Source organism: Austrofundulus limnaeus, unplaced genomic scaffold (genome assembly GCF_001266775.1).
Source record: "Austrofundulus limnaeus strain Quisiro unplaced genomic scaffold, Austrofundulus_limnaeus-1.0 Scaffold352, whole genome shotgun sequence".
Classification (NCBI taxonomy): Eukaryota; Metazoa; Chordata; class Actinopteri; order Cyprinodontiformes; family Rivulidae; genus Austrofundulus; species Austrofundulus limnaeus.
In genome coordinates this window covers 437,236-443,856 of record NW_013952754.1, presented here as the reverse complement: position 1 = coordinate 443,856, position 6,621 = coordinate 437,236, and positions in this window count along the sequence as shown.

Genomic DNA, 6,621 nt, shown 5'->3' with positions numbered 1-6,621 from the left:
TACACACACACACACACACACACACACACACACACACACACACACACACATTTAAAAACTCTTCAAAATGATGGATTTAGCCTGAAAATTTAAAAAACCACACCATACAGGTCCCCCACCCCTTCCTCTCTGCTCTGCTACAGCTCCTCCAACAGCAGAGCCTGCCGTCACGTGAAAAGACAGGTGAGCATATTCTACTGTCAGGACATGGTAACAGCAGCTTTAACACAATAGACAACTGGGCTTGCCATTATATTACATAAAGATGCTGACAAGAACAACATTTAAACCTCCATTAAAAGCAGAGCAGATGTACGGTGGAAGAACTGATTTCTAAATCATAATTTGTCTCATTCATTACATTTTATTGTTTTAAATTTGTTGTTATTTCTTCACCCACAACTAGACTGAAATGAAAATGACTCAAGATGTTTTAAATTGAATTACACTTTAGATTAAACACAGTGGTTAAAACTGAATCAAAGTGTTCTGGTAAATGAACACTGCAGTGAACTCAGCTTGTGTCTTCTTCAGTTTTCTCCRAACCTTAATAAAAAGCAACATATGGACCGAGTTTAGACAGAAAGAGAATGGGACTGGAGAGGAGGGGAGGCATGGGGGCCTTCAGAACGAGGAAATGAACCGTTCACAACACAGAGACCAGCATGCGAGGCTGGAGGACACGAAGCCAAACAGCAGCAGCAGTGTGGCTGTGTTCTGCCTCAGCTTCCTCTGCGTTCCCTCACATTCACACATAAATCACATACACTGCTGTCCGTGCATGATAGAGCCAAATTATTATGGCTAAACACACAAGAGGACGGGATGATTAAAGTGTCCGGGGCCTGCTACGAGGAGATGGAGACATGATTTATTACCCCAAACACACAGCAGCACAATCAACTGTACACTGGGCTGAATATTCACTGTTGTCGCTGCTAAAAGCTCGATTGTAGAGAGATGGTTTTACGGATGAGTGGCGACAGTGCCGCAAGTAGTAAAGAGTTTATTACTAACTAGTTAACATATTTTCTAGTTGAACAAGATCTAAACTAGTTGACTTGTTAAGCCAAAATGTGTGTGCCTTTTTTTTTTCTAAGTGACGAGGTGTAAATGTCGACTAGTGCAGCCAGCATGTTGAAAAAGCTTCATTATTCATATGCACTCATGCACTAGTACGGTTCAAGGTTTTACATGTTAAAAAAAACAAATGTGTAAGGAAAAATGCCACCATGTAAAGCTTGTGTTTGCTAAGTTGTCAAACTAATAAGGTAAACAGTCTCCTGGTCACCTAATATAAAGTCATTTCACTAATCAGACTTCCATCCATCCATTTTCTTTTATCTGCTTCTTCATTTCAGGGTCACTGGTGTCCATATCCAGCAGTCACTGGGTGAAGAGCGGGGGACACCCTGGACAGGTCGCAAGTCCATCACAGACACAAATAAGGAAAAGCAGCCATTCTTGCTCTCTCTTGCACCTAGAGACAATTTAGTTACCAAATAACCTAATATTCATGTTTTTGTCTGTGGGAAACCACAGTACCCAGAGAAAACCCTTTCGTGCATGGAGAGAACACTCTACCCAGAAAGGTCTCCAGGCCTGGATTTGAACCCACGACCTTCTTGCTAAGAGGCATCAGCTCTACCAACTGAGCCGACAGATGGAAACTAGCTTAAGCTAAATCTGGTGCAAAGCATATTTTATTAATCTTAATGTTCTTTTTTTGCACTTTTTTTCACAAAGTCCCTGTTAAATAAACTATTAAAATAAACTAATAAGACCAAAAGATGTTTAGTTAGTCAACTAAAGTACTTTCTGGTCTTTACTAGGGAAGTAGCCAACATATTTTAGGGTCAAGTCGACTAGTAGGACCAAATGAGTCCAGGTTGTCAGCTAGTGATGGATAAATAGCCACATATACTATTTAATTATCTTGATGATGCAATTTAACAACTTCTAGTCACTTTTAGAACAGCCAATTGTTACTTTCCTTGCTGAGGACTTGGCAGCACTGATATTAAGATATCATCATTTGTAAATTTTCAGACACAGAGTAAAAGCTTGGTAACTTGCTGCTGTTTGGGGAAAAATGTAAGTTTTTAATTGTAGACATTTCATTATAAATATAGATTTTGTTTGATTATCCAGAAATCAGAATAAAACCTGTCTTTTAGTCATTTGTGAGAAATAATTGTTGGCCAAAACTGATTAAATATTTACCAAACATTAGAAACATTTAACTACTTGATGCATCTCCAGTGAATCTATAATTTTGTGTAAAATAAACATCACAAATGTCTCTCTGTTACAACCTGTATGTGACTAAACTGTCTGTGAGGTTCAGAGCCTTTTTCAAGGAGCTGCAGATCCATTTAACAGGTAGTCCCAGCATACCGGCTTTAAGCTAGTGTTTCTAGTAAAATCGACATCCTCCCTGGTATAATTGGCTGCAGGTGTTGAGAAATAACCTTGGGCAAGTGAAGTGAGAGCGTTTGCAAGTACAGGAAAAGATTTGTTTCGTTAAGTGTACTTAATGGCACAAGTGAGAGGAACACAAACAGTGCTAGTGGCACCTTGCCACAAGAGTACTTCACATCACCGTGCTGGGTTTTAGATCTGCTTTTTACAAATTTGGATAAAGCTTCCCTAATAGCACCAGACACAATAACAATCACAAAAAATAAAAAATAAAAAAACAATCAGAAAGAAAAAAGCCCCTAGAAAATGCAGTTTAGATTGCAGAAAGCTCAGCCACTGGGGAACAGAACACTACCGAACAGATTGTCCTGAGCCACTTAATTTCTGTAATGCTAAAATAATAGCAAGGAGCACAAATCACTTTAGTTGTGAGCTGAGTTATAACTCCTACAGTATGCTCTTAGTTTTAATTGATTTTATTAAAGGAGAGCTAATGCACTGACAATACTGAGAATGAGCCTTGAGAGAAATTTTCACATGTAAACATTTCTTCTTCCTCCCTCCACTCTTTAAGCCCGACACAGAAATACATCTCTGATTTTTGTTTTACCCTTTACCTTTGTTAAAGTGTGGCACATTGTGCATTCAAACCACCAATTTTCAGTTGCACTGATGATTTCTCTATTGACATTTGAAGGCACCTGCACAGGAAACACGTGGATGATTACTAATGTGGTGTGTGTGTTATTGTGTGTGTGAGACACTTGTTTCTACACAGATGTGTTTAGGAATTAGGCTTGAGGACATATAGCTAATGGGCTAAGGAGAGTTGAGTGGATGAGTGTAAATTTTTGAGGCTGAATCATGAACACGTTTAGATTTCCTGACTGTTCACCAAAGTCTCTGTCTCATCACAAAAACAAGTGCTCTCATAAGAAAAAGTGTGAAAGGAAACGAGCGCAGATAAAAACTAGGTCATACTTAGCCTGGCCCTTGCCTTCCTACGCAGTTGCGCTCAGTTCTAGTTTCCCTTCACTGGGACACACTATACAAACTGGACATGCAAAATGGCAACACATTTGTTTGATGTGCAAATGACAGTGGTTTCTCTTTTTTGTGTCAAAACTAACAGGGTGATTCAGTTGGTAGAGCTGTTGTCTCTGAGCAAGTAGGTTGCTGGATCAAGTCCTGGCTGGGGACTTTTCTAAGTAGAGTTTGCATGTTCTCTGTGCATGTGCGGATTTTCTAATCTAGTTTCCTACAAGAGGCAGTAGGATGAGGATATGGGCACGAGTCACCTGTATGATAGCCTGGCCCTTGCCTTCCAATGCAGCTCCGCTCAATTCTAGTTTCCCTTCACTGCTCCGTCTGGGACTTTTCCCACTGAGATGGATTTCGCTGGAAGATTTTTAGCGGGGCCAATCGGAGAACAGAACGTAAATTTTCTGTGCAGTGTCTGCTTGTAGTTTATTTTACCTGGGCCAATCAGCAAACTGGAGTTTTGAATGATGTCGATGTTCTGCGCAGTGTCTGCTAGTTAGTTAAGCATGCGGCAGTGGAGGAAGTGAATGAAGCCAGTCTGTGTTYATAAGGCTTCCAAATTAAATTAAATTTGTCTGACAAAGCAGCAGCTTTKATTTACAGTCGTCTTGTTTGGCTCGGTACTTCTCTCCTCTCAGTAGGGTTGTTTACAGCACACATGATTTCCGGTTAGCTTCTTAGCTTAGCCTCTTTCACACCAACAACACACACATGCAGCAAGTCCAGACCCTTGTACGAAGCAAAGTGAAGGACAGGGTCTGGTTTAAACCAGGCTACCTGTATGACAAAAGGTAATGGATGGATGGAAAACCATGGCTCACCAACATCATTGAGCCTATTGTCCCTATCGTGTGGCCACTGCCAGAGACAAGTACAACCATTATTACTTACTGCTAAAACGTGAAAAGCAATGATAGTATGTTTGTCTGTGAACAACATCTCATGAAGCACTGGAAAGATTTCAATGAAACTTTCAGAAAGCAATCAGTGGATGTACGTCTACAACTAATTGGTTGGAGTCAATACAAGATTGCCACCCCAGCTTGTTTACAGACTGATGAGCTCCTGCCCATCTTTGCTTCTGAGAGATTTAATGCATCTAAATTGCTCTTTTCATACTCAGGCCTCTGACTGATCCGTTGTTGATTAACCTAATTTGTTGCAAAATGCTGTTTCCTATTTGTACTCATGACTTTTACAGGTTATTGTTTTCCCTGTCCCAATTTTTTTAAGATGTGCTGCCTTGTTGAAAATCAAAATGACCTTTTTTCATATATAAATCCTTGGTTGGTCCTTGGTTTTCCACAGTGTCAAAGTTTTTTTTTAATGATACTGCCCTAATGGGAATGATATAACTGCTGGACACATGGAGGTGCCATCGCTGCAAACACAGTCACCAGCAATGATTTATTCAGGCAACCATTTTGCTAAAAATATGGGTTACAAAGAATGTTTCACTGAAGGATTTATCTTGGATTATGATTGCAGATAGGCAAGAATACAAGTGATTTCTTTGTAATAAATAAATAAATAAACAAATAAAGGAAAGTTTTCCAAGGGCTGAAGTGTTGAAGTGAATACAAAAGAGAAGTCCTGGTATTTTAGTGTGGTGCTTGCAGTTATTGTTGCATTTAGTGAAGCTTATGAAGGTCAGCGGCCCCATCTAGTTTTGTGTGACTGCCAAATGGCTTCTTTGCAGGTCCTGCTGCTCTTCCTCCACCTCATCTGCCAGTTTCACACTGGAGTGGTTCGCTTTCAATAAGCAGAACAAGTCTGGTTGCTGCAGCCACAGAAGGTTAAAAAGTTACAAAACTGAGCAGAAGACAGATAAGAAAACAAAATATGGGAAAAGTGTTGATCTAAATATTTCAACCCTGGTTTATTGTCAACATTATTTGGTGTCAGTCTGGTCAATGGCAAACTTAAACAATTGTGTTTTGCAAATACAGTTTCAACACTTACACAGTGATGTGAAAACCTATTTGCCCCATCACAGATTTCTACTGTTTTTTGGTCACATTTTAATATATCATATTAGCAAACAAATGCTAATTATCAGAAAAGGATAACCTTGTGATGGACTTGCAACCTGTCCAGGGTGTACCCCGCCCCTCGCACTGTGACTGCTGGGGATGGTCACCAGTGACCCTCGTGACCCTGAAAAGAAAGAAGCGGGTACAGATAATGGATGGATGGAAGAAAAAGATAACTTTAGTTCATACAAAATGCAGTTTTACTATCTAAACCAACCTGGACCTATGTGGAAAAGTCAGTGTCCCCCACATAGCAGACAGGTCTGGATCAGATCTGGTGTCACTACAGCCTGACTTCTGGCATGGCAAGTGATTTATCAATGTGATGTAGGTCAGGTTTGGCAATGATGACGCTGTTTATATGATGACATGCCACACCTGGCACAGTTGTTGTTTCGTACATGAGGCCCAGATCTGTCCATGTCCTGTGCATACCGGGACCACCAAATCCTTTGAAGTAGGTGGGCCGAGTGTGAGTGTAGTGTGTGGGATTACAAACTTTTTTAAGCTATCAAAAAGCATTGTCATGGCAACATGAACTTATAAATGCTTGAGGAGAAAACATGGAGGAAATCACAGAGTATAAGAAGAACTAGACTTATGGCATGGGAACCAATGCCGAGGTTGATGAGGTATTACAGACACCTGAACTTATCACAGACTTAGAACAGGTGAGAGTGGCAGACTAAAAAAAACACTGAGGATGATTAGGCCTCATGCAAATGTTCTTAAGTTGTGCATATGAGTGATTTAGGAGAACTCATCACATTCACCAATTTTCTCGTACTGTCAGATTTTTCAGATATGAACATAATTCATAAGTGGTCCAAACCTGTCGTATATTTTAAGTGCAGTCAGTCTGCTGGTATTCAGACTGATTTTCTTCACTAATGCCTTTATATTTCATTAGTTTGAAGATATTTTGATATGAAATTATATCACACTCCATAATTATGTTGACAATAGACTATTGTGTTTGAATTGGAATTATAATTTTACATGTATTATAGCCTAACGAAATAAATTAAATAGGCTATTAATGCTATTGTATAACACTACAATATTATTATGATGATGTCAAACTACAAACTGATAGATAGATAGATAGATAGATAGATAGATAGAT